Source organism: Spea bombifrons, chromosome 13, assembly GCF_027358695.1.
Source record: "Spea bombifrons isolate aSpeBom1 chromosome 13, aSpeBom1.2.pri, whole genome shotgun sequence".
Lineage (NCBI taxonomy): Eukaryota > Metazoa > Chordata > Amphibia > Anura > Pelobatidae > Spea > Spea bombifrons.
The window spans coordinates 15,410,254-15,422,707 of NC_071099.1; the positions used below are offsets into that span (position 1 = coordinate 15,410,254).

A 12,454-nucleotide genomic window follows, 5' to 3' on the forward strand; every position below is an offset into this window, starting at 1 on the left:
GCATCCATGTAATATTTAAATCTATTAGGTATAGCGTATTGCAGAATTCTGTATGTCCGAGCGGTGGTTAGCCCCAAGCACCCACCACCTGGCTCCATCTACTTTCTGTCATTTTGATCCTTACGTGTGGCTTCATCCATGACTTCCTGGTTTGGCTCCACCCCTTTCCAGTTCCTTTTGGGTCAGCATATGTGGTGGGTTCCAAGGCGTACGTCGGTCAAATCTTAACGCATGATGGCAATCTTCAGCCTGGAAGGAAAGCGGACGCTCAATGTCCACAATCCAGTCCTATCCAAAACATATTTACTGAAAGGCAATGTGTTAGAAAACCCATAGGACCACAGAAAGGATCCTGTCATCCTGCAAATGCCACCTAATGCCCCGACTACTTTAGATACCCCAGTGGCTATATGTGGAAACCCAGCTATTGAAATTGGTATATGTGCCCAATGCCAAGCTAAATGCAATAAAGCAGAAGCCAAAACACCACTGTTGGCTTGGTTGATAGTCTAGAAAATGTCATTAATTAACTGGACATGGCAGTGACGGTTAAGGAGGCTTGATTTTTGAATGACACCATTAAACAGGACAATTAAACTGGAGGGGGGCGCCATATTGGAGCATTTGAAAGATCCCAAGAACCCAAGTACCTACTGCATCACAGTACATTCTGCTTACCTAGTACAAGAAATTGTCTTCAAACAATTCCCCTTATAGCATGTGATCACCATCTGGCTTCAGAGTCCAATTAACCGATCCTTATTTATTGTTATACGCTTAGTGACCTCAAAACATGAGCATTCTATCTCTCCCTATGGTCTCGACGGACATGTCCCTTCCAGGCTCCAGCATAGGCTCCCAAATTCTACAGAAGCGTGTTATAATTCTAATACGGTGTCAGGGTGTTCCAGAGCGATATGAGTGAGATATCTTTATGCCTTTCAGATCTCACACACACTGCTGCCTTTATCGTTCCTCTAGGACGTGACACATGCTGTTGTGGGACCAGCTATTCCCCCGTTCAGTGTGTCAATATACAACCCTTGCCAAGGTGCTCAGGGATCATAAGAAGAGGAGGGGGGGACATCAAGCGGCGCTACACCCAGGATGCAATCTGCCTGCCATATGTGCAGCAGAAGGCACGCTCCAAAGCTGACTTCAGGGGGGGGGTCACATTCAGTCTATCGACATCCAAAATCCTACCGCACATCCCTCACCGCACAGATTCCCTTGGCAAACACAGAACATTCCGCCACCAAAATAACCCAGAACAGATTCGTTCGCCCTACTTCCGACGTCCCAAAAAAAAAAGAATGAAGAAAGATAGTGGCTTATTTATTGTGGAAAAGGGAGTTATAATTCATATGCTTCCCCAGGTGTGCGTGCTTTAAAGATTAGTCGGAGAGACTCACCTGTGCTTCAGATATCTTGGAAAACCTCCACTTTGATGATTAATTGAAAGCGTCCTTGGTTACAACTTAAAACAGCATGTTCGAGTTCAAAAACGAGATGAGAACACCCCACTTTGTGATATCTACACTGGTAATGTTTGGTGGTAATGAGGTCAACTCACTATTATGTTTGCAGATATCTCAATGAGGAGGACACTTGGTCTACGTCTAGAAGAAGTATGATCGCTTGCAAGTGTCCCTCTTAGACAGCCCCAGAAATGCTTGGACAAAAGGTGATATTCTAAAACCAGAGGGTCCGAGGCCCTCAAGTGTCCTTCCCAAGTGTCCTTCTTTGGTACCCAAGTCTATGGAGCCCACTTTCCTCCCCGATGTCTGTCTTGTCTAGGTATCATAGGGTTCTAAAAATTGTTGAGAGGTATGGTGTCCCTCTTGCCATTTTAATTGGTAGGCTACTCCACCTATCCACTAAGAAGTTGATGCTCCATGTTAATATAGTGAGGAATAATGGGAAACTTTATAGGGATGGGTTATATGGAGACGTAAAATTCCCATAGGGGTTTATATGGCAGACATACCCGTTTATCGCCCTCTGATATCACGTGGCTGCCATATGAAAAGTGTGAGAATGAAGTATTTGATAATATGCAGACCTTGTACATGAAAATATATATTCTTATATTCTCTACAAAACGGAAATACGTCCCCTTTCTCACAAATCTTCAAAGCCCTTACTACAAATAAACAAATATACCTTCCAGCTTTTCAACCCCATCTGGGAAGTATTACCCCACAACGGAGAAGTGGGGGGGGTGTAATGGAGGGGCCACATGGGGCATTTCCAAATATAGCATTTTGTATGCATTATGGACACTGTAGCCACTCATCAACTAATGGACTGTTTATGTGTTTGGAGCGTGGAACCGGAGTGGTTAATGTAACCAACATCTGTCCCCTGTCAGCCCCCCCACCTCACAGCCCCTCCGTCACCCTGTCACCTGCACACATCTGGCTGCTCCGGCGGTGAAGGGGTTGACGAGTCCAATAAAACTGTACTATAGTCAAATGAGGCTTTGGGGAGCGACGAGGAAGATTGAGGAGGAGATGGGAAAGTTTCATTAGGAAATGGGTTAAGCGTGCGGTGCGTGCTGAGCGGTGACAGCGTCAGGAAGCTGGCTGGCTGGCCGCAGATCCCATTTATCCATCGGGAGAAGCGGGAGAGCGTATATCGCTGCCGCCTCTAACTGATTATCATGACAAAAAAATGGCCAAAATATGGCATATACCGGTAACTCATATCCCATATATAACTCATGTCCTCCTGTTACTCCATATAACTCCTCCTGTTACTCCATATAACCCCTCCCTATACCTCCTCCTATTACTCCATATAACCCCTCCCTATAACTCCTCCTATTACTCCATATAACCCCTCCCTATAACTCCTCCTATTACTCCATATAACCCCTCCCAATAACTCCTCCTATTACTCCATATAACCCCTCCCTATAACTCCTCCTATTACTCCATATAACCCCTCCCTATAACTCCTCCTATTACTCATATAACCCCTCCCTATAACTCCTCCTATTACTCCATATAACCCCTCCCTATAACTCCTCCTATTACGCCATATAACCCCTCCCTATAACTCCTCTCATTACTCCATATAACCCCTCCCTATAACTCCTCCTATTACTCCATATAACCCCTCCCACTAACTCCTCCTATTACTCCATATAACCCCTCCCTATAACTCCTCCTATTACTCCATATAACCCCTCCCTATAACTCCTCCTATTACTCATATAACCCCTCCCTATAACTCCTCCCATTACTCCATATAACCCTCCATATAGCTTTTTCTACATCGTCAAATAATTATTTGAAACAAACTGATCCAACTGCGCTCGGGGTAAATGCCTTTAAAAACTGCCCCTCGGGGGGGCTCCTACTTTGAGGAAAAATCCCCGTTTGATGGGTAGGATAATAGAAATATTGCTGTGCGCCGTGCGGTATAACCGGGGGGGAGGAGATTTATGTCCCGCTAACTAAATGCACATTCAGAGAACATTCCTGACCCCTTTAAAAATAACGTTACAGAGCGGCATTCACCCCACTCGTCTTTTACCCCCCATTCCAGCCTCCGGACTTCAAAGAACTATTTCAGCAGCGGAGTCGTTGCCCCCTCTACAACCGCAGCCGATTCAATGCTTTGCAGATGAACGCTGTGTTTAACCCCTCCGGGTACCAAAAGAATAAAATAAAGTGATCGGGCAGGCAAAGAGTTAAACGCAGAACCGCAGAGCTCTCCATAACGCAGAACCGCAGAGCTCTCCATAACGCAGAGCTTTCCATAACGCAGAGCTTTCCATAACGCAGAGCTCTCCATAACGCAGGACCGCAGAGCTCTCCATAACGCAAGACCGCAGAGCTCTCCATAACGCAGAACCGCAGAGCTCTCCATAACGCAGGACCGCAGAGCTCTCCATAACGCAAGACCGCAGAGCTCTCCATAACGCAGAACCGCAGAGCTCTCCATAACGCAGGACCGCAGAGCTCTCCATAATGCAGAACCGCAGAGCTCTCCATAACGCAGAACCGCAGAGCGCTCCATAACGCAGAGCCGCAGAGCTCTCGATCAGCGCTGATTGCTGAAAATGTGTATATATTTGCCTTATAGCCCAGGGGCTTAAAACCCGCCGACCACAGCCTCTGTTTGCTTTCTTAATTTGCCTGGTGGGATTTCTGGCAAACTCCGTTTCAAAGCAGGGGAAGAAAAAACATGGCAATCACTTTCGACATATGCCTATGTATATACATACATCATAGCTGCCAACAATCCTGATTTGATGAAGAAAATCCTCACAGTAGGATTGGTGTCGGCTTTGAAAGTTATCGTCAAATTAAGGCATATATTTTATATTATTTTATATTAATATATACATATAAATATTACCGTTCAAAAGTTTGGGGTCATGGAGCTATTTTAGTGGAAAACAAGGACTTATGGCTGCAATATAATTGCAAAAAGGGGTTTTCTGACAATCAATTAGCCTTTTAAACTTAAACTTGGATCAGCGAACACAACTTGCCATTGGAACACAGGAGTGACGGGAGTGATAACGTGCCATTGGAACACGGGAGTGATGGGAGTGATAAAGGGCCATTGGAACACGGGAGTGATGGGAGTGATAAAGGGCCATTGGAACACGGGAGTGATGGGAGTGATAAAGGACCATTGGAACCCAGGAGTGATGGGAGTGATAAAGGGCCATTGGAACCCAGGAGTGATGGGAGTGATAAAGGGCCATTGGAACATGGGAGTGGTGGGAGTGAGAAAGGGCCATTGGAACACAGGAGTGATGGGAGTGATAAAGGGCCATTGGAACACAGGAGTGATGGGAGTGATAAAGGGCCATTGGAACACAGGAGTGATGGGAGTGGTAAAGGGCCAGTGGAACACAGGAGTGATGGGAGTGATAAAGGGCCATTGGAACACAGGAGTGATGGGAGTGATAAAGGGCCATTGGAACACAGGAGTGATGGGAGTGATAAAAGGCCCCTCTGTACGCCTATGAAGAGATTCCCAAAAATTAGCCGTTTCTAACTACAATAGTCATTTACAACATTAACCCCGTCTGCGCTGGGGGAAATGGCTAAATGGCCAAAAAAGTTATATGAACTTTTTTTTAAGACTGAACGCGTAATGGGGGGGGGGAAATGTAGCCATAAAAGAAACATAAACATGGGGAGGTGTGGATGGACCAGGAAAATTGGTTGACCTGTTTTTAAGCAGGTGACAGAGGAAAGGGGTGATGAGCAGTGATAGAAGAAAGGATAAGAGACGGAAGAGTGATGAAAAAGATTGATGAGGGGGTAAGGTTAACAAACAGATTAGGCAAAGTAGATAAATCCCAAGGCGCGCGGTAACCACGGCTCTGCTACGTTTCCCCCAAAAGCCTTTTGTATGGAATGTGAAGAATTCCTGGAAGGGACTCCCAAACGCGGTAATCATTTCCACGGCGTTCATTAAAAGCTGTCAAGAAATGGGCTCCGTAAGATCCTAATCCTGTGTTATTATAACCTGAAGACAATTCCGGCTATTTCCCAGGCAATAGCGTGAAAGAAAATAAACACAACCCACGAAACGGCCTTAAAAAGCTCTTAATCCGGATTTATTTACAAATTCACCCCAAAAATATATAAATCTTCCTTTTTTTCAGTAATCCTGAGACCTTATTAACCGTGTTAACAGATATGTAGAAGCTTAGAAGAGGTTAAAGTAAAGATAACACATCAGGGGGTGATTCTGATGCATAGTTTAAAAAGCAGGAGCATTCCACTCGTTGCTATGGTGATAAGACCACTTTTTCTGCCTCCTCTAGTATGTTAGCAGAGCCGTCATTTTATTCTTTCTGCTTGTGGTTTTTTTTAGCACAAAAATGTTTAAGATGCTTTTTTTTCTGTTTCTATGGCAATGGTCTATCAGTGCCTGCTTGTGTGTCACGTGACAATTAAGCATTCCCGGCAAAAAAAAAACTTATGAATGAAGCAAAACATTTAAGAAATATTTCGGAGAAAGGTCTGGGCTTTCGACAACACCGGGCAAGATGCTTCCGATGCGGCATTTAGTGAGCAACGTTTGATGGAACAGCATCTTTAACAGTCCAAGACCCCTGTAAATTCATGGAGGGGAAACAAAAGTGTCCTAATGTAAAACGAATATAAAAAATGTGAATGAATGAAGATGTTTTTTTTAGTATGTTTTTAATTAATTTCACTATTGTTAGAACAGACCTTCCAGCTTTTTATCACCCCGGGCATTTTTTCCCCCGGGTTGCAGCTTGTTACCTATGGGCAGCAGACAGGGGGCGCTAAAGATCATATCCCAAGGTGCATAGGACTGAGATCCAGGGCTTCTAGAAGACGTAGCCCACCCAGTATTACCTCCTTCTCCATGCCGCCGTCCTTACTACTATGCTTTGGAATATGATGACGTTGATGATGTCATACCCCGGGACCCCGGAGAATGCATACAAGCTCATAGTCAGACCCCCTGATGTCCTTATTCTCCAGGGGTAGAAGTTAAGAGGCATCATAGAGTAATAGGGATTCCTATAACACCGAAACAGCAAAACGATCAAATTTAATGGAAATGCACAATTTGGCTGAGATTAACGGGAAGGCGAGAAGCACCAAGTAATACCCATTCATCCCAGCGATCTGCATAAAAAGCAATCAGCCGGGTTATAAATAATCGCCTTGGCGGAATATACGAGATGGGGACGGAATGACAATAAAATAACCGATCTCTGGCAATCTGTGGATCCGACCGCTCGGAGAGATAAATGCCCCAATTATCCGGCGCCGTGGAATATTTTGGCGTTGTATATAAACGCGGAACATAAATAAAATGCAGGTGCCGCCTGCGCATCAACGGAATGGGAAAGCGTCGCTTAAACAGCCTTCGAAAGGGGAAAAGATAATAGGTCTAATGTTTCAAGGATCTGTCAGATAAATTAAATCTGCCTCGGCATCAATTTGCTGCGAAATCCTAATAAAGAGGTCATATATTAATAAAAAATATGTATTATTATCGCTGGGATCAGCAGCTGCGGTATTAGGTAAGTAAGCAGTTCTTAAAGCCTTATATATGGGGGGGGGTTCTAAGCTGCCGGGCTCCCCTGGGGCAAAAAGATCACGCCGGGGGTACCCTGTTGCCTACAGGGGTAAAAAAAGAAGGGGTGACTGCTCAGGATAAAGAGATATATAGGGGACCCTCCGGCAGAGGTTTATTATACAGGGTCCCACCGGAGCAGCTTGGAAGAATGATCCTCAGGCTGAGGTGCCGACATTAGGTACTACATAGCAGAGGATGTGTTCTGCTGCAGCTCTGAAGCTGCAGCTTCTCCGTAAGGTAAGTCTTTAGCCTGGGGCAGTGAATGATCCCTTTAAGTGGCATGTAGATCCCAGAAAACGAGTAGAATTGGGAATCTTCCCTCCCTTCTGTGATTAAGGAGCCACTTTCCTTCGGCAGTAGAGTATATTTGGGCCGCTATTACCTCCACGGGGTTAATATCTCGGGGGTAATAACAGAACTTTGCCTCGGGGTGACTCTAATAATCACATTTGTTAGCAGAATAGCAGCGGAGATTATTTCGGCTTGGAATGGGAAGTCGCTTGCCAAGTTTTATCAGCGCTTAAGTCTCCCGTTCTCCGATTTAATATGTTTTTCCTTAAAACGTCCTTCAGCTACTGCAAAACACTTCATAAAGGATTCTGTTTCTCTTCTCCGGCAAGTAATGACTTCCCGTCACACATCACACGGAGACGTCGGCTCTGGAACGAGAGCGGCGATGGAATAAATGTTTTGGGGGGCGCTTCGAGAACGGATTCCATTTGCGTTACCCGTATAAAGTCCAATGGGATGGAAAATCCCATAACGCACCCGCTTATCACGCTTACACTATGGTGTATGTCCCATTGTAAAACCGCTTATCACGCTTACACCACAGTATAATGCAACCCTATGGCCCCTCTAAGGACAGCGTATTTTCCATAGGGTCCCACGAGCATAGTCTCGAGAGCTTAAGGAAGTTAGAAGGAGAAAGATGTGTTTTGTTTACGCAATGTAATTGTTTACAAACAAACCTTCTGCTGTTTATAAACATTATTGTGGCTTTTATAGGGCTGTAGGACCCCGTGATAAACTCTTACTTCTTTTTTTTTATTTTACTGAGAGTGTGGTAGATACATGGATCAGCCTCCCGTCATTGGTGGTAGAGGCTAATACAGTGACGGAGTTTAGACATGTAAAGGTGTAAAGTTATCCTGAATCTGATTAATGTTTACAGCAGGAACAGCGGGCAGACTAAGCGGGCAAATGGGTTTTATCTGCTCCTAGAAAAGAGGGACATTGGGGAGGAACAAGGGACATGGCGGATCTGGTACTGTCAGGGACATTTGGAGGTATGGACAAGAGACGAGGGCCAGAACAGAGACACAAACATGGAAAGTTACAGCGTATGACAGTGTACCGGCGACCCGCAGAGCGTCGCTCATTAACTGAGATCATCAGAGCATCGCTTACCGGTGGAGAGCGGCGCGGTTTCAGGCCAGGAACCCGCAGAGCATCCCTCCCTGCCAAAAGCTGCGCTTCCTACACCTGTAAAGCGTCACTGCCAGGAACATCTGCAGAGCATCGCCTCTCGGAACGAACACCCAGGAAGGGGTTAATGCTGCATCTGATTAAGCAGATGTTTTCTATAAATAATAATAAAAAAAAAAACATAAAAGTAAGAGCGGAACCATAAAGCGTTGATATGTAATTCTAACCAGGCGCGGCGGAGTTAAGGGGGGGGCTAAAAGATGGGAGAAAGAGAGATGGGGGGAGTGAAGAGAAAGGGAGATGGGAAGGAGATAGAGCATGTAAAGCAAGGGTTAAATTAATCATGGTCGCAGGTAGAAGAGAGCTAAGATAAAGCCCATTGGGGATCTAGGGGGTCATATGAATGGTTAATCTAGAGGGTGCGTTTGGGGGGGGGTATAATAAATCATAGGGGTTGTAGGAGGGGCTTCCCAGCCCCTTAAATTCTATTATGGCTAGTAAAGGTGGCTAGCTCCACCCCTTTCACACGCCCCCTTTCCTGCCTCTTATAAGGAGCAGGCGAGCCAGCGCCCCGGGAGCCAACTCAGATCACTAAAATGTGATTGCATACAAAAGCAATAAAAGGAGCACAAAACGAGCCCAGACAGGGTGTAAACACCACCTAAAGGCCTTCTGACTCTTGACCCCGTAGCCTCCTTGTGTTTTAGCTGGCAATCCAGAATCTGGGTAAAAAATGGTTAAAAAAAATGGTTAAAAAAATAAACATTTTTTGGGGTGGAAAAACAAAAAAATGGGGATTCTAGAATTAAAAATAAATACATGTTATAAAACGTAACTTTACAGCCACTTTATTGTTCTAGAATTATGAGTCACTCTGTCCTCGGTCTCACGTAAAAAAAAAAAATACAAAAAAAATACATAATCACTTTACAGACAAAAAAATAAAACGAAAGGGATTATACTAAAAGTCAGAAAAAGAACCAATATCTGTAACGAATCTCCCAACGTATCCATGGAAATAACTGAGAAATATATAAATATCATAAAGGAAATGGGCTTTGTGCTGAATAATTTCCAAGATGTATATAGAAAAAGGGTGATCACATGACCCATATACTTTCTTAAATCCCCCAATAGGTTCTATCGCTTTGCTTCCCGAGCAGCTGATGGTTAAACTGGGAAAAGAAGGAAATTGGGATCCGTAAATTGTGTTTTTTTTAATTAGTGAGGAGAGAGCGAATGGAGAGAGAGGGGAGAGAGAGAAGAGAGAGGGGAGAGAGAGAAGAGAGTACGGGACAGGAAGAGGAGGTGTTAGAAGGTCAGCAATGATCGAGAAGGGATTCTTGGCCAAGACGTTGGCCCAGGAGAATTGGGATTAAAAGGAGAATGAGTCATAGATTGAGTGGGGGTTTAGTGCAGGGACCCCAACTCCCGCAGAACGTCTCTTCCTGCCAGGGACATCTGCAGAATGTATTTTGATTTTTCATTAACCCTTGCAGCTTTACAGACTTGTTGCACTTCTATGAGGATCAAGGACCTGCTGGAGATTCTTGGGCTGATGGTTTGAAGGGGTCTCCTGGCTGAGTGACTTCCACAATCTTTGTCACAGATACCTCGCCTAATGCCCGACTCCCTCCGACTCCAAAGAAATACAAATGAAATTGATACTTCTATCTAAAAAAAACCTCTGGATGCAATCTATAGGTATATAGGGTATTTCCAGAAAGTCCATCGGATACAGAGCATCGCCGCTGGATCCTTTCTTCATACATTAGTCTAGATTTGCTAATAAGCAGCAGTACAATTTTCCAGATTGAGCAATCATAAAGCAGCCTCCCTAGGGTTCTTGTTGCCTCTTGGCCGCGCAGACCTCCATAGTCTCTCTCCTTTGTCCTATGAGACCTTCAGAGTCAGATGACCTTGATATGACCTTCGTTCTCAATAAAGATTATACTTTTTTTTTCTGCTCATTTTTTTCTTTACTGGTGAGTTTTGGGGATCTACCAAAAGCTGAAATCCTTCAATCCCAAACTAACTTCACATTCATAAAAGAAGATTCAACTCTTCAGGAACCAGCTTCCAAAAGGACACCTTCATATACATCTTGGTTTTTTGTGGGACAGCCCCAATTTTCAGGCTCTGTCTCACTTTTAGGGCCAGTGAGGATCATGGACCGCTTTTGGGGTTCTCAGATCTCCATTTAAAGGCCCAGGGAACTGTGAAATCCACAGTGGCAGCACTGACCTCCAGCCCCTAGGTGATCACCGCCATGAGTAAACTCTTTGACTAAGATGGGCAGATGATCCCAAACCCACCTCCACTCCATCCTCATCCCACATTCGCTCCCACTCTTCCTCACTTCTATCTACACCCCCAAGAAAGATGTCCCAATGTCTATACCTTAAAAGTTGAGGAATATGTCTTTAAGTTTAGCTTTGGACTCCTGCCATACCAGCCAATAACCTAAATCATAATACTTAGCCCGTTAATGGAGAGTAATTATAGCCTCTCGCATACAACACCTATGATATATTTCCTAGTAACTGCTCTTCATGACCTTCACGCACGTTCAGCTTCACCAACAAAGCTCCAAACCGTCTTAGTTATTTCTCCATAAGTCTAACCCATTTTTCTTAATAAAAGCTGGAGAACAAAAAGAAAAGAATCCACCAATGTTTATGTTTCCTAACCAAGGTTCCGTAAATCTCCATAGTTTTTTTTTCCCCACTACCAGTTCAACTAACCTCAAAAACCACAACGACCCTGGAACAGATAGCTTCAAGCCGATCTCTGGAAAACTTTCAGGACGACCTTTAGGGTTTAACTCCGGACGTCTCTTCACCATTAATTCTAGAGAGACAGCAGGAAATAAGACAGGTTAATGCGAAGCTTAGGTGCAGGAAGAAGGGTTTTGGATTTCTAGAGAACGGTTGTTGGCTTTCCCACTTGGGTATAAACGTTGCCGTTGTGATGGATCGGTCCCAAGCCGAGGAAGTCGCTAGTGTTAATCTATACAGAATGGGGGGCTGGGAACACGCTAAGGAGTAGTAGATCATGTAGCGAAAGAGAGGAAATTAGAGACAGATTACCAAAGAGACCGGATTTCTTCCCGGAGAGGGAAATATCAATTCTGGATGCTTTCCCAAATTTATCCCGAAGATATAGGGCTGGCTTATACTTGGAAAGGTTCTCCGCGAAAGGTCGGTTCTTGAAGGAACGTGTGGGCTTTAGAAAACCAATTCATTTCATTTATCAATGTGTTATTCTTTTAACTCCTTGTATGCCTCTTTGGGATATACTGCTGTTGGGTGTTCAGCTGTACCTCTGCGATGCATTAACAATAGCTCAGCGGGCTTTGTGTGAACATATGTTGAATCTAGATATCAGATGTTTGTTAACGAGCGCCGTGTCACATACATGTTTCATTTCTAGTTCCTGATGTTCTCCCTGCTCTGCCAAACTTTTAGAACTCAATGCTGCTTTAGAAACATCATTCCTAAGAGCGTTGGATCCAGGAATAGTTATTTGATTCTAGAAAAATGTTTTTGTTTCGTTCATCATTTTTCAGGGGTTTGCTCAATTGTCACGTGACACCGAAGCCGACGGTGATATGTTGTCGTCATGGAAACTGGGGGGGGGAGCTGCTCAAAAGTTTGTGTATCGTTTTTATGTGATTAAAACTTCAAGGGGAAGAATGAAAAGACGTCAATGTTTTGTCTAAGTGGAGTAGAAACAAAGACTTTGATGGCGGATCAGATGTTATTCTGCTGATTCTAGAATTCAAAATAAGCTTAAAAACCTGGAATTCTAAATTTCCTATATCCTATCCTTTCTTCAAATTCTTTTTTAAGTGTTACTTTGTGTGTGTTCCTATCAGTAGTTGAGTATAATGAAATGGCTGAGATCATCTGCAGGTGACCACGAGCCTGCAAGC

General features: G+C 44.2%; 1 protein-coding gene across 1 annotated transcript in view; it reads left to right on the forward strand.

Annotated features, from left to right (window-relative positions):
• The window catches only part of NGFR (nerve growth factor receptor), a 133,608-nt gene that overhangs the window by 31,597 nt on the left and 89,557 nt on the right, over window positions 1–12,454 (forward strand). The window lies entirely within an intron of this gene.